General features: G+C 40.5%; 1 protein-coding gene across 32 annotated transcripts in view; it reads right to left on the reverse strand.

Moving 5' to 3' along the window:
• SLC35F4 (solute carrier family 35 member F4) overlaps positions 1-27,374 on the reverse strand; it is a 353,130-nt gene that overhangs the window by 163,686 nt on the left and 162,070 nt on the right. The window contains exon 3 of one of the 32 annotated variants that reach the window (XR_008699475.1): positions 26,501-27,143. The exons of the other annotated variants lie outside the window; for them this stretch is intronic. The gene's annotated coding sequence lies outside the window, so the exon portion shown is untranslated. Of the gene's footprint in view, positions 1-26,500; positions 27,144-27,374 lie in introns of those variants that run through there. 32 annotated transcript variants of the gene reach the window in all.

A 27,374-nucleotide genomic window follows, 5' to 3' on the forward strand; every position in this document is an offset into this window, starting at 1 on the left:
TGTCAGGGCTATGTATTGTCACCTTGCTTATTTAACTTATATGCAGAGTACATCATGTGAAACGCAAGGCTGGATGAATCACAAGCTGAAATTGCCCGGAGAAATATCAATAACCTCAGATATGCAGATGATACCACTTTAATGGCAGAAAGCAAAGAGGAGCTTAAAGAGCCTCTGGATGAAGGCGAAAGAGGAGAATGAAAAAGCTAGCTTAAAACTCAACATTCAAAAAACAAACATCATGGCATCTGGTCCCATCACTTCATGGCAAATAGATGGGGAAACAATGGAAACCATGACAGACTTCACTTTCTTGGGCTCCAAAATCACCATGGATGTTGACTGTGGCCATGAAATTAAAAGATGTTTGCTTCTTGGAAGAAAAATTATGACAAACCTAGACAACATATTAAAAAGCAAAGACATTATTTTGCCAACAAAGGTCTGTCTAGTCAAAGCTATGGTTTTTCCAGTAGTCATGTATGGATGGGAGAGTTGAACCGTAAAGAAGGCTAAGCACCAAAGAACTGATGCTTTTGAATTGTGGTCCTGAAGAACACTCTTGAGAGTCCCTTGGACTGCAAGGAGATCAAACCTGTCAATCCTAAAGGAAATCAATTCCAAATATTCATTGGAAGGACTGATGCTAAAGCTCCAATACTTTGGCTATCTGATGCAAAGAGCCAACTCATTGGAAAAGACCCTGATGCCGGGAAAGATCGAAGGCAGGAGAAGAAGGGGACAACAGAGAATGAGATGGTTGGATAGCATCCAACTCAAGCAAACTCTGGGAGATGGTGAAGGCCAAGAAAGCCTGATGTGCTGCAGTCCATGGGGTCGCAGAGTCAGATGCAACTTAAAACAACAACCAAAAAGAAAAAAACCAACTAATAAATTTAGCAATATCTATTAAAACTTTGGGGGGCAGCCCAGCATACACAAAAGCAGTCAAGACTGAATTTAGAGGCATATGTTGGTTGAAAAAACAAACATTTTCAAAAGTGGTATGTGTTAAGAAACCTGAACAGCTTTTTCATTGATATGTGGATAAGATTAAGGGAGAAATTTTCATATTATACTACAAAAACTGAATTTTAACACTTTTAAACTTTTAATTATGGAAAATTAAAAAGATATATATAAAAGTAAGGAGGATAGTATAATGAATTTCCAAGTATCCTTCAACCAGCTTCAGGGATTACCAGTTTATGGCCTGGGCATAATAAAGCCTAGGATATGGAGAGTAATCTCACTATGTTCTAAGGGACACTTTTAATTTCCTTTCCAAAAGAACTGTTTAGCTTCACTTTATTCCTTGGCTACCACCTGAATTTCTAAACCTAGCTAGCTATTCTTATAATTAAAAAATAAATTGAAATGGAAATTTGAGATCTTATCAATTATGTGTATGCTCAGTCCTGTCTGACTCTTTGTGATCCCATTGACTGTAGCACGCCAGGTTCCTCTGTCCTTGGAATTGTCCAGGTCAGAATACTGGAATGAGTTGCCATTTCCTATTCTAGGAGATCTTCCCAACTCGGGGTTTCTCTTGAGTCTCTTGCATTGGCAGCTAGATTCTTTGCCACTGTGCCACATATATCCCCACTCAATTCAAGACCCTTTTACCCAAGATCCTCATGCAGTATAAGGAAAGTCTTTTTAGAAACAATAAGAATCACTTAAAATCCAGGAAAGCTTCCTTATGAAGCAGTGGGTGCCCCATCCCTAGAAAGGTTGACATAAAAACTGGAATTTAGCAAACACAGTGTCATGGTACAGAGGGAAGAGGATGTATCTAGAAAACAAACCTGGCTTTGAATCCTAATTTTGCCAGAGGAGGTCGTTTTGCCTCCCCTCTGAATTTCAGCCCTTTCATCACATGGTTGCTATTAGGATCCAATGAGGTGACATAAATGTCCAGCACACAGGAGATACTTAAGACATCTCCTTCTTTTATCTACCTTTATCCCCCCAAATAATTTGCACGAAATAACAGAGGAAACACATAGATAAGGATATAAAAGTATTTTTACTGAATGAAGTCACATACATGTATAATTTTTCAGTCACTGTCATTATGGGATAACATTTACTGAAATATTACATTGGTAGACGTTTTCCTATGGCTAGATTTTTCCCTAGACAATCGACATGTAAAATGGAGTGAAGAATATAGTGCTTTCATAACAGTATATTAAGCTGGGACAACACAGAGCAAATCACTCCAGAGATTTATAACAATAAGAACTAAGCCCTCCTTTTTTTCAATCACATTCTTATGCTATAGAGAAAATATCAGATTTGGAAAAAGAAAAGATTTTGACAGAAGAATGAGAACCCCATTAAAAGGAAATGAAAAAAGAAATCCTAAAGTAGATAATTTAATTAAGTTTTCTCTCACTAGCTTAATACTCAGCTCCCAATGGTATAATATTTCAAATTAATGACTCCCAGGTGGTTTTAATGCCTAAGAACCTTCAGTGTGAAATAAGTCCTTATGTAGCCCTGTACCTGTAATCAGCATCTCTCAGAGGAATGGCTGGTTCTGTCCATCTTCCAACACTCACTCTTAATGTAGATAATAATCTAGCTGCTACATGAGGCATCATTATTATTCTATATGGAACCAGTGTGGTTTTTTTAAAAAGATTATTTCCTAGAAATACCTTCTATATGACAAGTAATCATATCTGTGACATATCCAATATGCTGGAGCATTTGAGAATCTCTCTGGATTTGATTTCTCATTTATGATATGTAGAGTTTTGGTGACTTTGCTGCAGGTGTTTGTCTCCTAGCATGCTGCTCTGCTTTCCCTCTTTACACCGATGTCCCACAGCCAAATTAAAAACTGTTCTATTTTTAAAGTCTAAACATTAAACTTATTTATTGAGCGTGTTTCAGTTAGTCTATGTGCGTAACAAATAAAACAACAATGTTTTGTCTTGTGGTCCTGAAGGTTAGTCACACAGTTCCTCTGCTGATCTCATGTGAGCTCACACGTGCAGCTGCCTTCAGCTGGAGAGTAGGAGGGGCCTGAAGGTGCAAGATGGCCTCACTCATGTCCAGCAGTTGATGTTGGTTATTGGCTAGGGTGCATGGGTTCTCCTTTTTTAGCCTCTTATCCTCTCATTTGTACCTGTTAACTATCAGCTTTATTTAATTTTAAAATGTACAAATTAGTTTGATATGTAGAAGAGTTTGAGGCTGTTGGATTTTTAAAACTCCACGTAAAACTGCCACAACAAAGAAATTCATACCAAATTAATCACTCCAGACTGCTAAATCCATCTACTAATTTAACTCTACAGTGTTCAGGATAAATTAAACAAGTTATATTATTAACCCTTAAAAAAAAAAGAACCCAATCAGTCATTTGCAATATGCTGCTTTAAGTCAAGCAACCAGACTACAGATTACCAGTACAGAGAATTTCAATGACAAACTTGGGCCAGTAGGCCAGACTGGCTTGCCTAACATGACTGCCTCAGGGCAGTGTCCTTGTCCTAAGTGGTCTCTAGCAGAAAGTACAAGGCCTTTTAAAACCTCGGAAGTTGTATAACATTACTGCCATAGCATTCTATTGATTAAAACAAGTCAAAAGACCAGGCATTATTCAAGAAGTGGGGAAACAGACTCTGCCTCTTAATGGGAGAAATAGCAAAGTCACATTGTTTTAAGAGTCAGGAGGAATGTTACAACCATTTTTTGAAAACAAGCAGTTATAGAGGCTTCTAAACAATGGTATCAAATTAAATGTCTTGTCTTTCTTAGAACTATGCTTGCTTTTCTAAAGCCCAAGCACAGCACGATGCCTCTGGCTGTGATCTCCTAAGAAGCCTTTGCTTGGAATTACAACACATCTCTCAATGTTCTGGCTGCCTTAATAATCCTTTTATCCTCACCTGCAAGTAGAAGTTTGAAGAAAAAAACCTTTATTTTGCTTTTCTTCACAGCATTTTTTTCCAAAGAAGAAGAATGTGGGGGGGGGGGGGGGAGGTCAATCATGTAAAATACCAGTAACTGCCATGCTCAGAAGGTCCATGCAGTAAAATCTTTGAGATCCACAGGTGGAGAACTTAATTAGGATAGCATAGTGATCATCAGTGCATCCCCATAATGTCACCAAGAGTGCAGAACAGTCTCTCCCACAATTAAGAAGTCCCGACAGAAACCGGGAGACAACTGAACAAACAGCAAGTGGCTAGATCATGCCTAGACTGGCACTCAGAAACCTACAGCTTGACCTCTGGTTGCTCCAAGTTGTGATCTGACCATGTACCTGACTCCTGTTTCTCTGCATGGCAGGATCTCAACTGCCCATAGGATACGCAGAAAGCATTTTAGATGTCTCTGGCCAAATAAGATGGTAATATACCAGGGTATGATTTCCCCCAAATTTTGGCTGCTACTAATCAGTGGGACATTGTAAGAGACTGGAGTGCAAATGGGAATGTTCCCTAAGTGTTCAAATATTTCATTTGGGAAAAAAAAAAAAATACAATCACAGAGTAATTAGCTTTAAGAGCCAAAGCTTGGTTCCACAGTCATCATACTATACATTATAGTGAGAAACACTATACAGACACTTTTCTGTAAATCAACAATTAGTATTTTCCTTCTTAAAATATTTTGTGGAAGATACTTCAAGGTATCAGATGCCTACTTGGTGTTTTTACCACTTTATGAATTAGTCTTACATTTTGCTCTAGTCAAACATACAGAAAGATGACATCTCTGTGGTGGTGGGGAGAGAGAACCAGGGAGGAGAGGGAGTGAGGGAAAGCTCATTCATCTATGCAATAAAAGGAACAATTCCCCCCTAATATCCAAAGTAATATGTGTTTTTGTTGACTGCCTGGTTGTTGATCTGCCAAACTGGTTACAGTCAGTGATTAGAATTCTGGGATGCTATCATAGATGCCATAGCTTTTCTTCCAAGGAGCAAGCATCTTTTAATTTCATGGCTGCAGTCATCATCTGCAGTGATTCTGGAATAACCTAGACAGCATATTAAAAAGCAAAAACATCACTTTACTGACAAAAATCTATACAATCAAAGCTATGGTTTTTCCAGTAGTCATGTACGGATGTGAGAGTTGTATCATAAAGAAGGCTGAGTGCCAGAGCATGGATGCTTTTGAACTGTGGTATTGGAGAAGACTCATGAGGAGTCCCTTGGACAGCAAGGAGATCAAATCAGTCAAGGACTCATGCTGAAGCTCCAACATTTTGGCCGCCTGATGTGAAGAGTTGACTCATTGCAAAAGACTCTGATGTTGGGAAAGATTGAAGGCGGGAAGAGAAGGGGGCGACAGGATGAGATAGTTGGATGGCATCACCACCTCAATGGACATGAGTCTGAGCACAGTCTGGGAGAAGGACAGGGAAGTCTGGCATGCTACAGTCCATGGGGTTGTAAAGAGTTGGACACAACTTAGCAACTGAACAAGCAACAACACAGCTGTAGATCAAGTTTCCTCCAACATACTTCCTCTTCTGTACCTGCTCAGATTCCTCAGTTTATTTTCTTCCTCCTTTTCTGGAGTTAAGTGATAATAGATATTTTATTACTTTGAAAGTGAAAGTGAAGTCGCTCAGTCGTGCCTGACTCTTTGCGACCCCATGGACTGTAGCCTACCAGGCTCCTCAGTCCATGGAATTTTCCAGGCAAGAGTACTGGAGTGGGTTGCCATTTCCTTCTCCAGTTTATTACTTTGAAAGGATCGAAACTCTGCTTTCATCTCCTGAATCTAGACACAACATCCATAACTGTGAGTAGATAACTGGAAAGGAGTTAATAGGGAGGTTGCCGCAATGGTCAAGTGATCCAGTTAGTTGTCAGAGGTTAAATGTATAAGCTGTGGATAGCAGTACTTGCCAAAGACTCATGGTTTTGGAATGCTAGAGTTCAGACCTCAGATTCTGACATATTATGCTCCTGATAAACTCTCCACTAATCTCATAATATACATTTTATTACTGTAAGCCATGCTACATTAGGCTTTCTCAAAGAGTGATGAAATGCTAAGAACTCCAGCGGAATGTAGCAGAACAATGGGAACAAAACCACAGACGAGCAGAAGCTTGGCACTTATTGCCTTGAAGGGCAGAGTGGGTAAATTAATTGTTTCCAAATGCAACTAATTGGATCTTCAACTCCAAAGTAAATAGAGATAAGGCTTATTAGATTACAATATTCATAAATGGAGAAGGCTCAGAAAGTACTCAGGATGGCTGATGAAAAGAAACTATTAGGGCAAAGATTTAAATATGTTAAAACTTTGAATAAGGAAAGAAATATATTACTAATTTGCACATTAAAAAATTTGAGAGGGGTCCTAATTGTGTCTGCAAATGAAGGTTCAGTAATCTATCACATTATTTTCCTATGCCAATAATGCTGGTACATGCCTACCTCGGAGAACAGAAGATCTATCTTCAGGAACCTATTTGAAGGAGAGGTACCATCTGCATCCATTAACTGATTTCAGATATTTTTGTTGACCTCCTGTTTATATGGCCTACATCCATCTCAGCATCACAGGAAGTATAAATCTGGACACAAAGCAAAATAGCCAGGGAGCTGCCAATACTTGGACTGGCCTTTCTTTCAGACAAGTCTACCTGGCTCCCCATCTCCGTCTACTCTCAGGGACTTTCTGAAACCTAGCTACCTCGACCTAGGTCTCCATCTACTGCTCTTCCACTGATCCTACTTCTCTCTCATGTGTGGCTTCTTGTCACCAAGGCTTGACTCTGCGGGCCTAGCTGGACCCTGCCACATACCGTTCTGGGTCCCCATGGCCTCCTGTGTTCTGGTACAGTGTAATCCATGCAAAGATGTTTAAGGAAAAAAAGTGAAATGGCAGATGTATTTAGACTACTCTTCAGCCAAATTAACTTTTGTTTTATTTCTCATAATCTCTGGATGTTTGCCTCATACCACTAAGTTCACCATTCCAAATTTATTAACGGGCTTTGTTTCATAAATATTTGAATTTTTGTATATATAAAGCTGCTGTCAATGATGTAATTCATGAATTCTTGGAGCTGTGTTCTGGATAGCTTTACCTTCAGACTAGACATGAAGAAATGACTTTCACTCCCACTTTGCAACCTATAAAAATAAAGTTTCTTTTGTAATCAGTTCACTTATGGTGGCCAGGCTCTGTGAGTGTGACAGTGTATTTATTATGCAGATGTTCTTGGAATATTCACGGATTATGTATCCTGCCAGGATGTGGAGCTTCTGAAAATAGGACTTGGGAACAGACACATGGGACACAGAGTTCTCAGGGTGTCCCCAGATATTAATGCAATCATTTAGATGTCTAAGTGTTGTAAGGTCTCCATAAGACACCCGACACCATCCACTGGAGGGTTCTGCATTTGAGAAGCTCCATCCAGTAAATCTTGGGACCCAGAGAGCAGAAGGATCTCCTGCACATCAAGGTTTAACACTTTGCTAATGACATTTCTCTCCCCCTTTATTTGACTCTGAGACGTTTTCTGTGTGTGATGAGAGTGAAACAAGGCAGCGGTGCTTTGGGAATGGTCTTAACCCCACAATTCCTGGGTATAATTGGAAGTACATGGTTTCCACAAGCAACTTTGAGCTTTGCACACTAGAACAGGTAGCATTCAAATGTCATTAGAAGAAAAAAGTCAGACTCCAAAGAGCCTCCCTTCCTGGATCCAACTGCCCTCTGCAGGTTGTACTGCAGACTGGGCCCATTGGGGATGGTTTGAGTGAGATTTAGTCGACAGCAGTGTGTGGTCTCAGAGAAGGCAATGGCACCCCACTCCAGTACTCTTGCCTGGAAAATCCCATGGACAGAGGAGCCTGGTAGGCTGCAGTCCATGGGGTCGCTAGGAGTTGGACACAACTGAGCGACTTCACTTTCACTTTTCACTTTCATGCACTGGAGAAGGAAATGGCAACCCACTCCAGTGTTCTTGCCTGGAGAATCCCAGGGACGGGGGAGCCTGGTGGGCTGCCATCTCTGGGGTCGCACAGAGTCGGACACGACTGAAGCAACTTAGCAGCAGCAGCAGTAGCAGTGTGTGGTCTCTTCCCTGGTAGCTCAGTCAGTAAAGAAACTGCCTCAGTGCAGGACACCCGGGTTCAATCCCTGGGTCAGGAAGATCCCCTGGAGAAGGAAAGGGCAAACCACTCCAGGAAAACCCCATGAAGAGAGAAGCCTGGCGGGCTACAGTGCATGGGGTTGCAAACAGTCAGACACGACTGAGTGACTAAACCACCACCAGCATGTGGTCCCAGGCCAGGCCTGGGCTTGAGGCGTGCCTATGTCACTTATTACATTTCTCACTCACTGAGTTACTTCATCTGTAAATCAGAAGGAATAATTCCTACCTGACAGGTTCAGTGTGACAAGAAAAAATAATCAGTGCAGACACCTAGCATATAGCAGACTCTTGGCAAACACGAACTATGGTTATTTTTCATTTCAAATGCAAGAAAATGAAAACCTGACTTCTGTGAGATTATGCACGTATTTGGGATAGTTTATAAAAGCCACATTTTTTTTTTTTTAAACTATGACTGCTAGTCATGTATCACATTTTCCAACTACTTACTGACATAATTTGGGGCATTTGTTTCAAGACTGTGGGTTAAGTTACCTAATTGTTGTTCCTCTATTTTTCCAATTGTATGCATATTTTGCCCCCCAATATGCTGAAACTCTCAGCTGCCTAAGTTCTGTCCCCTGCAGATCCACAAGGGATGCTTGCTGGAAGAATGATAAGGGTAAGTGCTTATAGTGTTTTGTTCATTTGTTTTGTGGAGTTTTGTGTGTGTGTATTGTGGGGTGTGACATGGGTTGTTTGGTCTTTCAAAGAATTGTGTCATTCCAAAATGAGTCAAGGGATAGATATTATGGAAGTAACATTTATCATCCAGAAGTGCAATGACAGAGAAAAGGTGATTTAAAAATATAGGAGGCAAGGAATAGTTAGGGAGTTTGGGGCTGACATGTACACACTGCTATATTTAAAATGGAAACCAATAAGGACTTATTGTACAGCACAGGGAACTCTGCTCAATATTCTGTAACAACATAAAGGGGAAAAGAATTTTAAAAGGAATAGATACATGTATAACTGAATCACTTTGTTGTACATCTGAAACTAACACAACACTGCTAATCAACTATACTCCAATATAAAATAAAAAGTCAAAAAATGCAGGAGGGTATTATGAAGGGGTGAAGGTACAGCGTAGTGTGGAGGCATGTCTGAGTTTGCACTCAGTTCTAAGAGTCTGCAGCACCTCTGGGTGGGCCAGTTGGGCCCCTCACTTGCCATCTGCTTCCCCTACAGGGAAGCGAACCTGGAAGAAATCCTAAGCATGCAAGCTTTTGAGATAATCCACTTTACTAAATAACTGAGATTAAAAAAAAAAAAAGGATATTATCCAGTCTTGGGGACTAAAAACAAAAGGGAAATAAGCATGTGAGCAATAATGCCCCCTAAAGTATTTCTCTTGCTCTAAGTTATTTCAGAACAAAGGCCTGCTATTATGATACACTCAGACTTAAGTTGTAAAGCCAAGAACTTTAGAGCTTAAATTCTTAAACTTTAGAGGGTAAATGCTTATTGCACTGGGCAGTGTTAGACATCATGCTATTTAGGGACCTGCTAAAACGACTCATTGTTCCTCAGTGAGAAATTTTGGAGTGTTTCACGCCCTTGGATAAAAATGTGAGATCCCTAATGGTTTAGCCCACATTTGCAATATGCACGCCGAAACACTGAACTTTGTCTTACATATCACTAAAGCTGCTTCTAATTTTGACTATGTTTTTTCTTTAACAGTTTCATGTGAAATATATCAAACTAATTACAAAAGCAAAGACAACAGAGTAATGAAGCCTCAGGTACCCATCACCCAGCTTCAGCAATTAGCAACCCATGGCTCCATCTATACTCCTATTTCCCCTGTTCCTGGATTACTCTGAAACAATTTCCACTTCATTATCTCACTTCATCCATAAATATTTCAGCATATATCTTGAAAAGATTAGAATTCTATTCTTATACCTAACCACACACTAAGCTGTCAAAAAATATTTATCTCATTAAATATCCAACTCTGACTACCTTTTGCATAATTGTAAAAAGTTAATTATACACAAATCGAAGCAACCACATGAAAATGACAGCTGCCATAGGTAGAGACCCAAAATCTTTGAACATCCTTCACGAGAATTAAATTATTGATAGCAAAGAGTGTCTGGCATAAGCTTCAAAGACAAAAGTCTACTTCGGTGAAGAAAACGATCCACTTTCAGGAGCATTTGCTTTCCCGAGTGAACTTAAACAGTACATTTAACCTATCCACTTAACTCAAAGTGATGGAGTGCCTGCACATGAAAAATTGAAAGCATGTTATTTTTAGGCTCAAGCTGTAGAACTCTATAGCTGACCAAAAAAAAAAAAAAAAAATCAAAGAACTCAAATGCAGACAACTTGACCAAACCAGCAGTTGGCTAATTTGTTGGTTTATTAAAGAAAATGAGTTTTTCACTGGTAGGTTAGAAAAATCAGGCATATAAACTACTGAAGCCCCAAATACTAAATACATATGAATGTTGAGGTTGCTTTTCCAGGACTCTGTATAAGCTCTATGCCATTTTATCCTATGTGTAGATTTGTATGATCACTAACACAGTCAAGATACAGGATGGTTTCATTACAAGGGTCCCTAATGCTACCCTTTTACAGACACAGTGATTTTTTTAAAGTATGAGTCATGAAGCACCTGCATCAAAATCACCTAGGAGCAGGGGCCAGGTGTTGCTTATAAATTCTGAGGCCTCACTAAAGAACAGCTGAGTCAGAGATGCTGTAGCCCCAGTCTGAGAATTTGCATTTTAACCAGCTGCTCAAAGAATTTTTATTAATACTAACTATTGAGAACCTCTGTCATGTTTCAATATTCTGGCTATAATATATATTTTACTTAAAACTAGGCCCAAAGAGATGCAGAACTTTAAATGAAGGTATAATCAGAATTGCTACATCTAAATACAATGAATCTAGTCCAAGCTCAAGTGTGCAGGCTATTTTGGACTTTGAGGAAAAATCAAATGTTTCCATAGTTGCATCTAGGGTCAACTAAAATTGCAAAGTTTAGATTCCAAATTCCCAAATACGCAATATAAAGCAATCCTCTTTGCCAGTTCCCACCTGGGCACTGTGCCAGGTATTTTTTATCAACACAAGGTATTTTAATCCTCACCATAATTCAACATGGTAGATCTCAAGGTCCACATTTTACAGAAAAAAACAGAGACTCAGAGAAATAACCTGTCCAACAGACACCTAAGGTAAACAGCTGTGCAGGGATCAAGATACAGGTATGTCTGACACCACCATTCAAATTCTTTCCATAATGCTTAGAGGATTTAGATATAAAACAGGGAAGTTGAGTTGACTTCACTTTCACTTTTCACTTTAATGCATTGGAGAAGGCAATGGCAACCCACTCCAGTACTCTTGCCTGGAGAATCCCATGGATGCAGGAGCCTGGTGGGCTGCCGTCTACGGGGTCGCACAGAGTCGGACATGACTGAAGTGACTTAGCTGAGTTAGATTGATAGGAACGCTCTCTAAATTTTGTATTTTGTGCTTGAAATCTTAGCTTCATTAAATTTTGCTACTGTTATTTTTGTTTGGAAGTACAATTACAATAGAATAGGGCAGCTATCAGACAAAGTTAGTACATTTGACATTGCTATGACATCCAAGGAGTGATGGATGGGTTTACCTCCTTGAAGACGATACAAACCAGTTCAGGATGCAAACTGGCATGATGACTCCAGTGTGGCTCAACTCATAAGTTGGTTCCTTGTGGAAGGATCATGTACTGGTTTGTGATGAACTTTGGGGGAAGAAAAAAAAAAAAAAAAAACACTGGTCCTTCCCTACAGGTAGTTCGAAAAGCACCAGGTTTTGCAGTTGACCAGTTTAAAAGTTGATAGATGCACTTCACTTCCCATTTGGACATGAGGTATGGCAGACATAGGTGGTCAGCAAGCCTCTCCAAAGTTGCCCAGGTCTGCTGCTGCTACTGCTGCTAAAGTGCTTCAGTCGTGGCCGACTCTGTGCAACCCCATAGACGGAAGCCCATCAGGCTCCCCCGTCCCTGGGATTCTCCAGGCAAGAACACTGGAGTGGGTTGCCATTTCCTTCTCCAGTGCGTGAAAGTGAAAAGTGAAAGTGAAGTCGCTCAGTCATGTCCGACTCCTAGCAAGCCCATGGACTACAGCCTACTAGGCTCCCCCGTCCATGGGATTTTCCAGGCAAGAGTACTGGAGTGGGGTGCCATTGCCTTCTCCATGCCCAGGTCTAACAGAGTCCAAAACTGTCACCCCTGGCAAAGGTCTGATTTCAAGCTCTATGTTCCACTCTAGATGAGTAAACACCCAACATATTAACATCTAATGTATGCAGGTCAGGAAGCAACAGTTAGAACTGGACATGGAACAACAGACTGGTTCCAAATAGGAAAAGGAGTACATCAAGGCTGCATATTATCACCCTGCTTATATATTAACTTATATGCAGACTACATCATGAGAAATCCTGGACTGGAAGAAACACAAGCTGGAATCAAGATTGCCGGGAGAAATATCAATAACCTCAGATATGCAAATGACACCACCCTTATGGCAGAAAGTGAAGAGGAACTAAAAAGCCTCTTGATGAACGTGAAAGTGGAGAGTGAAAAAGTTGGCTTAAAGAACATTCAAAAAACGAAGATCATAGCATCCAGTCCCATCACCTCATGGGAAATAGATGGGGAAACAGTGGAAACAGTGTCAGACTTTATTTTTGGGGGCTCCAAAATCACTGCAGATGGTGACTGCAGCCATGAAATTAAAAGACGCTTACTCCTTGGAAGGAAAGTTATGACCAACCTAGATAGCATATTCAAAAGCAGAGACATTACTTTGCCAACAAAGGTTCATCTAGTCAAGGCTATGGTTTTTCCAGTGGTCATGTATGGATGTGAGAGTTGGACTGTGAAGAAAGCTGAGCGCCGAAGAATTGATGCTTTTGAATTGTGGTGTTGGAGAAGACTCTTGAGAGTCCCTTGGACTGCAAGGAGATCCAACCAGTCCATTCTGAAGGAGATCAGCCCTGGGATGTCTTTGGAGGGAATGAAGCTGAAACTCCAGTACTTTGGCCACCTGATGCGAAGAGTTGACTCATTGGAAAAGACTCTGATGCTGGGAGGGATTGGGAGCAGGAGGAGAAGGGGACAAGAGAGGATGAGATGGCTGGATGACATCACTGACTCGATGGACGTGAGTCTGAGTGAACTCCGGGAGTTGGTGATGGACAGGGAGGCCTGGCATGCTGTGATTCATGGGGTCGCAAAGAGTCGGACGCGACTGAGCGACTGAACTGAACTGAACTGAACACATAGTGTTAGTAACTCAGTCATGTCTGACTTTTTGCAATCCCATGACGGTAGCCTGCCAGGCTCCTTTGTCCATGGGATTCTCCAGGCAAGAATGTTGGAGAGGGTTGCCATTTCCTTCTCCAGTGGATCTTCCTGACCCAGGGATCAAACTCGGCTCTCCCACACTGCAGGCAGATTCTTTACCATCTGAGCCCCAGGGATAGTTAGTGGTAAATATATCCACTGTATAGATAAGAAAACTAAGGTAGAGAGAAGCTCAGATACCCAGTACTAAGTTCTCATGACAGAGTGATGACCTTCAGATTAAGACTCATATAAAAACTTTTTTTCCTTGTTACTACTGCCCACAAATATCTCTCTCTGGTGTTTTCAAGTCATTATCTGTACTGTGTAAATGGAGATTTAATTAAGCTGAATATCTCAGAAAAGGCAACAGAAAAAAAAAAAAATGTACTCAAGGTTACGAATGCCTAGGGCTTCTGGACTGTGTTTTTATTTTGGTTAATATTTAATTTAGGCTCCTTGCAGGTGAAGGCAAAATGGGGCTGAATACAAAGAGTGAAAACTGAATCAGATTATAAGGAAAAGGATAAAAATAGAAGGATGGTAGTTCACAAAAATGATGGTGGCTATATAAAAATACTATGTTCACAGTGAAAATCTCATATTAACATTTATAGAGGCACTGACAACTTTTTGAGGCATAGAATTTGGCCTTCATAAGTCAACATGGAAGACTGAATCCAAAAGCTGAGGTTCTAAAAATAAGCCCTTTAAAAATATGTCCTGTGTGTGTGAGTGTGAGTGTGTGTTTCCTCTCAACCAGGCAATCCATTACTTTTCCCAGATACTTGGGTAGGGAAACAAGATCACTAATTAGACCCTCTTAGTTCAGGTTCCCGGAAGAGTTCATCTCTCTCCCGCTACTGCTTCCACCTTTCTGATGGAGCCAAGGTATTCAATGGGTGGCTCAGATGCTAAAGAATCACCTGCAGTGCAGGAGACCCAGGTTCAGTCACTGAGTTGGGAAGATCCCCTGGAGAAGAGAATGGAAACCCACTCCAGTATTCCTGCCTAGAGAATTCCATGGTCAGACCCAGGTTCAGCCACTGAGTTGGGAAGGTCCCCTAGAGAAGGGAATGGAAACCCACTCCAGTATTCCTGCCTAGAGAATTCCATGGTTAGAGGGGCCTGGTGGGCTACAGTCCATGTTGTTGCAAAGAGTGGGACACAACTGAGCAACTAACACAGAAGACAACTCTAGGAAGAGAGATGAAGTTTGGCAGGGGTGGGCAAAGGATTTCTAAGAAGATTTCTTAGAATTTAATGATTTGGGTTTTGTTGACTTGATTCTTAATCCTTTTTCATGACAATTTGCTGACATGCATCTATCATTTAAAAATGTAACTTGCTCTTCCAAAAGAGCAACCTCCTTCCATCACTCCAGATCCAGCTCTTTGGAGGGAAGTACAGGGACAAGAGTCCAGCGGTCAGGCCCGGCCAGGTGGACGCACAGTATTTGGATGGGAAGTCCCACGTCTTGTACAGAGTCCAGTATGGCCAGTACCCATCAGAGCCTGATGCAGCCTTTCCTATTTTAAGAAGCCCTGACCCCTCAAGAAAGCATGTGTGGTCCTGCAGTGGCTCCAGCAGGAGCAGGAGGGCAGGGGTGCATGACCTTGGGAGGCAGGTAAAAGCCCCAGGGCAAGGGGGGGGGGTCATGTAACTGGAAACTCCATCTGACCACTGCACACTGTCATGGACACTGTCCCCACCCCTCCTTTCAGACTCTGGGACCCTCTCCAGGGGCTTTGCTTTAGCATTGAAGAACCAGGAGAAAGAAAAAAAAATTTGCTTACATGACAGTGCCACATGTTCATGGTGGGGCTGTGCCTATGGCCTTTTTATGATTGGGGATGTGTGTGGGGGTGTGTGTGTGTGTGTGTGTGTGTGTGTGTGTGTGTCATTTAGTTGTGTCTGACACTCTACGACCCCATGGACTGTAGCCCACCAGGCTCCTCTGTCTGTGGGATTCTGTAAGTAAGAATACTGGAGTAGGTTGCATTCCCTTCTCCAGGGGATCTTCCAGACCCAGGGATCGAACCCAGGTCTCCTGCACTGCGGACATATTTTTAACCATCTGAGCCACCAAGAAAGCCCATGATTGGGGATATTCCTGATAAATACTGGTGACCTCTGATAAAGAGGTGGTCTCTACAAGATGACATGTGCAAGCTTCTTGGGGCCATGTTCAGCAGCACCCAAGCCCCCGCTATCACTGAGGACTCCCCTTACAGGAGCAGCCATAGCCTCCTTTGGTTTAGACCCTTTATTCTGGTTGGGTCTCCCCAACATTTGGCCCAGCGGCACCTGGACAGCGCCATGATTCTTGACTCTACCAACCTACATGAGCCTTTATAGGGAACCATGTAGAGATATTCTACATCCTCTGAGGGCTGAAGAGATGGATATGGCTTTCCTTCTTTTTTCTGGGAACCTCATGCCATGGCTTTTTCAAATCCCATTGGCATGGGCTGCTCCACTGGGCCTTCAGAAATCTCTAGACCACATGCAGGTACCCAATGCTCTGTCCCTCCCAGGCCCTCAGACTCCAGGGAAACCATGTAAACTTCCTCCCACATAATTCTCTCACTCACACCACTTTGAAGGCAGCGCTAGGAAGGGACTGTGGTGTTCAAATCCAGCCAGCTGTGCCTTCTCCAGGCTCCCCAACCTCTAGTGATCCTCCTGCTGTCCCTCACCCTTAGGGGGAGCAGGGAAAATAGCTCCTATTTTCCACAGACATCCCTCTCTACCCCCCACCTCAATTCAACTCCTTCCACTTGGCCCTTTCCTTATACTGTCTGAAGTTGGAAGTACCTGTCCCAGTTCCACTATACTTGGCATCTCATGGTTGTCATAGCAGGAAGCTGTCTGTCCCATATGGCCAGACCAGCTCATGGGCAGCTCTCTGGATTGAGAACATGTACAATGAAGAGTGCCCTTCTCTTCCAAGTTTAGTGAAATTACCAGGATAATAGGGAAAAAAAATCTCTTTAAACAGCCTTTGAAAGTGAAAGTGTTAATTGCTCAGTCATGTCCGACTCTTTGTGACCCCATGGATTATAGCCCACCAGGTCTGCTGTCCATGGAATCCTCCAGGCAAGGATACCGGAGTGGGTAGCCTATGCCTTCTCCAGGAGATCTTCCCAACTCAGGGATTGAACCTAAGTCCCCCACATTACAGGAAGATTCTTTTCTGTCTGAGCTACCAGAGAATCCTTTGCAATTACTAAACAACACATTTTAATTTTCCCTAACTTAGACCTCAGTTCCTTGAATCCTTCTTCCTGTGTGGTTTATCACCCAAAGGAAGAAGAGAGCTCACACTTAGGACTTCTTTAACAAGACTCCAGGCTTTGCTGAGGAATAATTTTGACTAAAAGCCTCTGTATCCCATTCAGGGCCAGCTTCCCAGGCATATGATCTTTGGAACTGCACAGAGCCACGTGCTTGTTGGCTGAATATTCTGCTATTGCTGTTCTGAACTCTAATACTTTTTGAAAAAGGGCCTGCATTTCCATCTTGCGCTCGACCAGGTGAATTATGTAGCCATCTGCTGGCTTTAGCACAGCCCACCTCATGCAGGCCTCAGGGCTTCCAGGTAAAATAAAGATAAGAAGAAGTGGAAGAAACAGGAAAGAAAAGTCATTGTGTTAAAGAGTCAGGGAAAAAGCCAGGAGGTGGGGGCTTCAGGGGAGCCAAGTGCTCACAAGGTGTCTTGCTGCTGCTGCTGCTAAGTCGCTTCAGTCGTGTCCGACTCTGTGCAACCCCATAGATGGCAGCCCACCAGGCTCCCCCGTCCCTGGGATTCTCTAGGCAAGAACACGAGAGTGGGTTGCCATTTCTTTCTCCAATCAAGGTGTCTTGATTTCCCCTCAACTCCATTTCTTTGGACAGAAGCCCAGAAAGGGGAGGAGTATTACATAGTATCAGGGAGCCACATAGAAGAGAGACCTCAACTCCCAATGCTGATCAGAAATCTGGCGAGGGATTCGGCCTGCCTGTTACCACAGGTGCCTGGCCCAGCAAGGTAGACTCGGTGCTGTGTGGTCAGGCACGGGGCCCTGACATCTAGCTCTCCTGATCAGTCTGGCTTCTATGTCCTGTGCATCAGAAGTAGATGTTTCCTTGGCCCCCAAGAGCAGACTCAAAGACCTCCAGTGGACCCTAATTGAACAACCCTCCAACCCACTCTGGGCCTGCAACCAGGCTGTGTTGATAGGATTCCAGGAGGTGGTTGACGTGGCCAAGACCCCCATGCAGCTCTGACCGAAGGGTGTGTGTGTGCGTGTTAGTCACTCAGTCATGTCCAACTCTCTGTGACCCCAGGGACTGTAGCGTGCCAGGCTCCTCTGTCCATGGAATTTTCCAGATAAGAATACTGGAGTGGGTTGCCATTCCCTTCAATGGGATCTTCCTGACCCAGGGGTCAAACCTTGGTCTCCTGCACTGCAGGAAGATTCTTTACACTGAGTCACCAGATAAGGGTCCCACCCACTGAACTAAATGAGTGTAGGATGGATCTGAGGGCCCCAATACTCTGTCACCACAAAGTCCTATGAGCCCTACTCACCAATCTAGAGACCATGCCAGAGAGACGGGGCAGAAATAGGAGAGGAAGCCTGATCTAAAGGGCCTATTTATTTCCGTTTTGTTTTTGTCATTTTTGTTTTTCAAATAAATGAGATCACACTTATTACATACAATTTTCTATACCATGTTCTTCTCACTCAAGAATATTTCATGTAAATATCTCTAAGACAATGATTTAGCTCTAATTCATTACTACAATGGCTGAATTGCATTTCATACTGTCATTATATTCAGTAAATAAACTCAACATTCAGAAAACTAAGATCATGGCATCTGGTCCCATCACTTCATGGCAAATAGATGGGGAAACAATGGAAACAGTGAGATACTTTATTTTGGGGAGTTCCAAAATCACTGCAGATGGTGACTGTAGCCATGAAATTAAAAGATGCTTGCTCCTTCGAAGAAAAGTTATGGCCAACCTAGACAGCATATTAAAAAGCAGAGATATTACTTTACCAACAAAGGTCCATCTAGTCAAGGCTATGGCTTTTTCAGTAGTCATGTATGGATGTGAGAGTTGGACTATAAAGAAGGCTGAGTGCCGAAGAATTGATGCTTTTGAACTGTGGTGTTGAAGACGACTCTTGAGAGTCCCTTGGACTTCAAGGAGATCCAATCAGTTCATCCTAAAGGAAATCAGTCCTGAATATTCATTAGAAGGACTGACGGTGAAGTGGAAACTCCAATACTTTGGCCACCTGATGCGAAGAACCAACTCATTGGAAAAGACCCTGATGCTGGGAAAGATTGAAGGCGGGAGGAGAAGGGGATGACAGAGGATGAGATGGTTGGATGGCATCACTGACTCGATGGACGTGAGTTTGAGCAGGCTCTGTGAGTGGATGATGGACAGGGAAGCCTGGCATGCTGCAGTCCATGGGGTTGCAAAGAGTTGGACACGACTGAGTGACTGAACTGTCACTATACCATAATTTATTTCAACCATTCTCCTAACAGTGGACATTCAACTTATATTTAGTTTAGTTTTTTTTTTTTCATTTTTCATTCTAAAGTGCCTATTTTAAATTATAGCCCAATCAGTTTCATGTGAGGTTGACTTCTTTCCTATCCCCTTGCAGGTGGGAGTTTCTAAGGAAGACTAGGTTAATTATAAACAGAAACAATGGAATGTATTTCTTCTGCACTGGTAAGCTCATAACCCTACATTTTATGTTGTCCCAGGTGTCTTATTAAAATTTAAATATCCACTGAAAACACAAAGATGACTTGTATCTACACATATAACCACAAAGTTTCAGTTTATTTAGTAATTCCAAATTTCTCTTTATCAAATCTACCCTTCATATTTTTTCAGGGGTTTTACGTAAATTACATTCATATGCATCATCTTATTTCCCTTCCCCACAACCCTGCAAGGCAAGTAGGAAAAGATACCATTGTCCACATTTGGCAGGGGACTTGGGGTTGCTAACCGACTTGTCCAAGATCATAGGGCCATTAGAGACAGTACCAGGCCCAGAAGCCAGGCCAGACTCCACATGCAATGCTCTTTCTACCACACCACCCATGCCTCCTCAAACCTGTATAATCAGACTGTTAAAATGTGATGACTGTAGTGGGTGTTTTCTTTATTAATCCACTTCCCTTCAAGGTGGCAACTTTCTGGACAGCTGTTCCATTTTCTATTTCATTGTTTTCTGCTCTTTCATATTTTCCTGTGTTTTCATTTTCTCCTTGTTGCTAGTCTCTTAAGATGAAAGCTGAGGCCTTTGAAATTTTTACTCTTTTATACTATTAGCATTTTAGTACTATACATTTTCCTCCAAGTGCTGCTCTAGCAGCATCCCACACATATTGATGTGAGGTATTTTATTTCATTATCATGTTTCATTCAGCTAAAATTTCTAAGAATACATCTTTGGCCCATTTCTTAGAAGTGTGCTATTTAGTTTCCAAATATTTGAGGATTTTCCAGACCTATTATTGATTTCCAACTTAATTCTATTGAAAATGGAAAACATACTATGTATGACAAACCTTTTTAGACTTGTTTTTATAGCCAGAATACGGTCTATCTTGGTAAATAGTCTCCATTCATGCTACTGTTGGGGACATTATGTTTTATAAGTATCATTTAAGTCATAATTGGCCATAACTCTATTAGTTTAATAGTGTTGTTTGAGTTCTCTTATATATGTTTATATATATAAATCTTAAAATCTTACTGATTTTCATCTAATTGTTCTATCAATTATTTAGAGTAAATACTGAAATATTAAATTTTTGTCTATTCTATTAATTATTTAGAAATGGATATAGACATATTTGATTATAACTGTAATTTTTTATTTATCTATATTTTATCTATATTTTGCTTCATGTATTTTGAAGTTCTGATGTTAGGTAGATTAAATATTTACAATTGTTATCTTTTATCTAATTGATATTATCATTACAAAATGACCTTCTTTATCCCTGGTATTATTCTTTGCTCTGAAATTTTTGTTTGATATTAATATGGTCAGCCACTTGAGTTTTCTTTTTTCAATTCTACCATTCTATTCTGTTTCTGTAAGTTTGACTTTTAACATATATATATATGGCTTTCCATTGGAGAAGGAACTGGCAACCCACTCCAGTGTTCTTGCCTAGAGAATCCCAGGGATGGGGGAGCCTGGTGGGCTGCCGTCTATGGGGCCGCACAGAGTCGAACACGACTGAAGCGACTTAGCAGCAGCAGCAGAATGGCTTTCCATACTTTTACTTTTAACCTATTTGTATCAATAGATTTAAAGTAGCATACTTTTAATCACTGTAGCTTTGTCATATATTTTGAAACCAGAAAGTGCTATGCCTCTAAACCAGAAAGTTTTATTCTTCTTTCTCAAGATTCTTTGACTATTTGAGGTCTCTTGTGGTTCCAGATGAATTTTATAATGTTTTTTTCTATTTATATTGGATGATATACATTTTATTTTTGTATTCTTACAAATACTTGAGTTTTTTTCTGGGATATAGTTCAGGTACTGGTAACCCATTTTATTTTAGGCGGGGTGGTCTTACTTTTAAGATCTGTTAGGCAAGACCATAGCAGTATTTAGTCTAGGATTAATTATTTCCTACTACTGAGACAAAACCCTACTGAATACGCTCTCATTGCTCCATGAATTAGGAAGCTCTCCTATCTGGCTGGTGTGAATAGCTGGTGTGAATTCTCAATCTTATGGAAGCCTCAGATATTTGTAACCCTTTTGGAAGACTATTTCCCTGGCCCGGGTATTTTCCTCACAGGGATGTAATTAGTTGAAAACTCAAAGTGAATCCTCTGCAGATCTCTTGAGTTCTACTATGGGTCTCTGCTCTCTGGCACTCTGCCCTTTGAAATCTAGCCAAATTGTTTTGTCCCAATTCTCTAGATTCTTAATTCATCTCCTCAACTCAGGAAATTTGTTAGACTCTGTGGATTCCCTCTTTTTGCAGTGCAGATAAGAAATTCATCCCAGGCAACAAGATGGGGGTAACTGTGGGACCTGACCCATTTATTTTCCATCTTTGAGGGGTCACTGTCCTTCACTGCCTGAAATTCAGTATCTTGAAAAGTGGCTGCACATACTTTATCCAACCTTTAATCATTTCAGGAAAAAAGATCAATCTGGTCCTCATTACTGCATACTGACCAGAACCAGACATTCTTCCATTCCTAACATAAACATATGCCATTTCTCTTGACAGGAGAAACCCTCTTACACTGGAGTGGGTTCCCATTTTCTCATCCAGGGATCAAACCTGTGTCTCCTAAATTGCTGGTGGATTCTTTACCCCCTGAGCCATAAGGGAAGCCCACTTATTCTGTAGAATATCCTAATGTTATTTCATTATCTTAAAAAGATGCAAAATGACTCAAGGATAGTTAAAGACTGATGATAGCTATAACCAGGAAAACTTAAAAAGGTCATTGGAAAAGTCTGGATAATGAAGACTTTATTTAGAAAGTTAATGAAGATTTTGTTTAGAAAATTAACTTCCAAGAAAAGTAAATTATTGCTTCATTATTAAATTATTATCAATAATTCTTAATGTACACTGATTTAGGAAATATTAAAGTTATCCATTGTACATTAAAATATCTGTTTTGTACAGACTTTTATACTCATCTTCACATAACTAATTCTCACACTCAAGAGACGTGGAGTCAATAAGGCAGATTTTTTAAAATTAGAAAATGCCTATCAGCCCATATTTTTAACCAGAGACTAAGGGAATTTTCCCTTAAATAAAACACAAAATTGCATCTGAGATAAGCATAAAAGGTTTTGCAAAGAGAGCTAATTCATCAGGAGAGGACAACTGCACAAATGTTGGTTAAACCTGGCAAGTCTGACTAGATATCTACAGATACTTTAGTCTTTTGGATTATAAGCCACAGACACCATTTCCTGCTACGTATGAAAAAATAAAGGAAGCTCACAGAACTGATGTGAAAGCTGTAGTATCTAGCTAGGAAAGTAGCTGAAAGCAAGATATTTGGAAGAATAGACCCACTGCTAAGCTATGCCATAAGAACAACCTGAGTGCACGGGGGTGGGGGTGGGGGGGTGGCAGGGGCAGGGAGGGAACGGGGACAGGATCTTTGCTGACACAGCTGGCAAAACTCTTACTACCAGTGAAATAAATTCAACCCAGCATTACTTCTTTGTATCACTCACTCAGGTTTCAGAGTCTCAGGCAAGAGTATCTAGTTGGACAAATCTAATTTATAAGCCTGTATCCTTGCTATCCAGATTCAAAGAGAACATGAAACCCTGCTTCTCTCCAAGACTCACACTGCGGTGGCTTTCCTAAACAAAGAGAATAAGTGCTGATGCTGGATAGCAAATAAAGCAACTAACATTCATTGTATCTGTCTTTGGGGAACTTTTATTTTTATTCTGTTATGCTTAGACAAGGAAAAATTGTCTAAGACTTGGTCATGGGGTAAAGGGATTACTGAGACTCCTTTCTGTGTAGTGCTCGGTGTTATTGAGCACTGCCCAAGGGTTGGTCCCATCACTTCATGGGAAATAAATGGGGAAACAGTGGAAACAGTGTCAGACTTTATTTTTGGGGGCTCCAAAATCACTGCAGATGGTGACTGCAGCCATGAAATTAAAAGACACTTACTCCTTGGAAGGAAAGTTATGACCAACCTAGATAGCATATTCAAAAGCAGAGACATTACTTTGCCAACAAAGGTCCGTCTAGTCAAGGCTATGGTTTTTCCAGTAGTCATGTATGGATGTGAGAGTTGGACTGTGAAGAAAGCTGAGTGCCGAGGAATTGATGCTTTTGAACTGTGGTGTTGGAGAAGACACTTGAGAGTCCCTTGGACTGCAAGGAGATCCAACCAGTCCATTCTGAAGGAGATCAGCCCTGGGATTTCTTTGGAAGGAATGATGCTAAAGCTGAAACTCCAGTACTTTGGCCACCTCATGCAAAGAGTTGACTCATTGGAAAAGACTCTGATGCTGGGAGGGATTGGGGGCAGGAGGAGAAGGGGACGACAGAGGATGAGATGGCTGGATGGCATCACCGACTCAATGGACAAGAGTTTGGGTGAACTCCGGGAGTTGGTGATGGACAGGGAGGCCTGGCGTGCTGCAATTCTGAGCGACTGAACTGAACTGAACTGAAGGGTTACTCTGGTGGCTCAGACAGTAAGGAATCTGCCTGCAATACAGGAGACCCAGATTCAATCCATGGGTTGGGAAGATCCCTTGGAAACAGCAACTCATTCTAGTATTATTGTCCGGAGAATTCCATGGACCAAAGAGTCTGGTGGGCTACCATCCATGGGGTCACAAAGATAAGGGCACAACTGAGTAACTAACATTTTCACTTCACTTTCAAGCATTATCTGATTCTCTATGGATTTATACCTTTGTTCCTCCTACAAAATGTTATTGACTAGGACAGCTAACAATTCTGTAAAGGTAGGAATTAATTGCAGAAAATAGTGATGTCAGTTCAGGTCAGTCTCATAACAATGCAAATGAATTATTCCAATGATACCAATAATTTCTATCTAAAAGAAAAGAGAACCGCATAGTTGTAGTTTTACTGGCTTGTAGATCACTAACCACTTTTTAAATCTAAATTATCAATCTTATTCAAACAGCCTTTCTGTTAATATAACAAATCAGTGTTTCTCCAGCTCTCTTTTGACCAACTTTCCTATCATTAATGTGTTAAATAAGTTTTTGAAAAGTGTTCATTTTCTATAAGTCATGCTTTTAACTTTTTGGAATTTATACTTTGATAATATTTTCTGCCAATATCAAAATAACCAGCTTCAAGAGATACCTTGCCAAACCTACTTTCTGTAGCTAATTTATAGACAAAGTATTAAGGAAAGACATCTAGTCTCCTTAATACAATTAATAAGGCACACTAAAGAATAGTTTCAATTTTTAAAAAATCTAAGGTAAAAGAAAATCAAGTATTCAGAGACAAGATGGCATCATGATTGAGACTGCAAACTTTAGAACCAGAATAGTTGCTATTTACTGGCTTTATAACACCAGGCAAGTGACACAATCTTTCTTTGCATCAGTTCCATCTTCTATAAATTTATAATAACATCTACTAAGTTATTATGAGGAGTAAATGACTTAATACTTACAAAAATCTTAGATTAGTGCCTGAAGCACAGAAAATGTTATGCAAATATACTTATTAACTATATTATATATATTATTAATAAGTATCATTAATATTATTGTCTGTGTTTCAGGTTTGCAAAGTGCAGATTTATAATCCTTTAACAGTAAATGCAACCACTTTCCAAACACTGTATCTACCATTTCACATTATTGTAGCTTGTATTTTCTAAAGGAAACATTCCAATAGACACAGCGCTATTTCTAATCTTATTTACTACTTCAGAATGCAACCTTGGTATACTCTTATCAAGAGGTAATATCTAATTATACATTCATTGAATCTAAGCTGGTCTTAGTGACTTGCTTGGCCAGTAGAATACAGAAAAATGGACATTCTGTGATTTCTGAGGATGAGGACATAAGAAGTCTTGGAACAATTACTATTGGGATGCTTCTTTTTGGAATCCAGTCACCATGCCCCATGAAGCACAAACCACATGGAAAGACTACATGTAGGCACTTTAGTCAATTGCTTTAGTTGAGTTCCCAATCAACTGCCAACTAGATAACTGAGTCATTTGGGGTTTTCACTTAATTGGGGCTTCACTAATATTTGACTAAAACTGCATAAAATACCCCAAGCAAGAATCTCCTAGCCAATACCAGTTAGCCCACATAACCATAAGAAGTGACGAGAAAGTGGTTCAGTCGTGTCCAACTCTTTGAGACCCCATGGACTACACAGTCCATGGAATTCTCCAGGCCAGAATACTGGAGTGGGTAGCTATTCCCTTCTCCAGAAGATCTTCCAAAACCAGGGATCAAACCCAGGTATCCCACATTGCAGGTGGATTCTTTACAGTCTGAGCTACCAGGGAAGCCCACATAACCATAAGAAATAATAACTAATTTTTATTTTAAGTCACTAAGCTTTGAGACAGTTTGTCACAGAGCAATGGATGACTAAAACACACATCTTTTTGGTCTCCCTGCCATGTGGTTCTAAGAACAAGACCATCTTTATCTATCTACAAGTTAATCTACCTAAATTATTATGCATAAGAAAAATAAACTAAAATTCCAGCTGTTTCAAACCATCAGTTCTCTTGGCCATGATCTAGAGTCTACAAGTTCACAGCTCATTTATGAAATAGTAATTTTCAGCATAAATATCTGAAATTAATAAAAAGTTTTGAAGTACTTCCCAGCTTAAGCTTTCCCCTCCTTTCAAGAATTCTAAATTGCCTTCTTATCAAAGTGACCCTGACTGTTACTGAGTTCTAGGAATTTTTAAAACCCTACATGGGGGAAAACTGAAAAACATACCATTTGAAAGTTGCAAGCAGTTTTATGCCACTTTAACAAAGTGTAAGCATTTGATTATCCTTTGTGGCAAATGAACCTTTGGTTCAAGCCAAGGAAAGCTAATGGACTTCCAGTTAGACAAAAATATCGCAAAGACTCCTTTCTAAAAACAGGGAGGTTTTGAGGCTGCCATTCTAAGAAGCTTGTTGGCGTTCCATCCAACAATGCAAACTTTTGTCTCATGGGTGGACAGAGTGATAGCTTTGTAGATAACACTATCTTTATTTATTTTTTTTGCTCTTCAATTTTATTTTATTTTTAAACTTTACATAATTGTATTAGTTTTGCCAAATATCAACACTATCTTTAAAGCAGAGATTCTCAAACTTGAAGTCATTTTTTTTTTAATTTAAATATTTTTATTTGTTTGGATTGAAACATCTATAGAAACATAAAATGTATATTCAGCTGTTCTTTCAGCACTTCAGAACACCTTTAGAATATTTTATATTTTTATATTATAGTATAAATATATTTGTTTTCCTAGAGCAGTGGTTCCCTAGGGCAGAGTATCAATGCATAAATGCTTATGCTAGAAAGTACCTTAAAGAGGCCTTAATCCAAAGCATGTCATTCGTGACAGGCGTCATTTTTAAAAGAAAAAATTTATTAGAAATCCTCAGCACTGTTTTAGATTATTTTTATTAAAAATATTTAAATATTTACAAACATGTACTGCATGCCTATGTGCTAGACTATGTCCTTGACCTCAAGGAGTTGATAAATGGTGAAACAATGATTTTAAGTGGACTAGACCACTTATTTCCTACACATGATATTATTCAATACAGGAAAGTCCAAATCTAGGGAAATGTATATACGCTACACCACTATAATCTGATGTTTTTGGAAGGCAAAAGGGCAAGGCACATGTGTGGATGGAGATGGAATTGCCTGTAAAGGAGTTGATGCTCATGCCATCAGTTGTCCTGGAAAAGGGTCAAGCAAGTGGTGAGCAAATACGGACTCAGAAAGCAGGCCTTACAGATGAGGTGAAGATAATTTCTCTTCAGGTTCTGGGCAGTCAGATCTGGACTAGGCAGCAGTTGCCCACAAAACCCATTCTACAGAAGGAAACACAGACGCAAGCATTTTAATAGTCTACACAAATGTTTTAGAATTGCGGGGGGGGGTGGGGGGAGGATTACTGACTCCAGAAGAAAATTGCTAAATTAGTATCAATAGATGCTTAATTAAATGCCTACAAAAGGTAACATTTTATCAACAGCACTAATTGTTACACTGGTATTCATTAAAATGTCATTACATTTGGAAACAACTGGTCAGATTATCTC

Source organism: Bubalus kerabau, chromosome 10 (genome assembly GCF_029407905.1).
Source record: "Bubalus kerabau isolate K-KA32 ecotype Philippines breed swamp buffalo chromosome 10, PCC_UOA_SB_1v2, whole genome shotgun sequence".
Classification (NCBI taxonomy): Eukaryota; Metazoa; Chordata; class Mammalia; order Artiodactyla; family Bovidae; genus Bubalus; species Bubalus kerabau.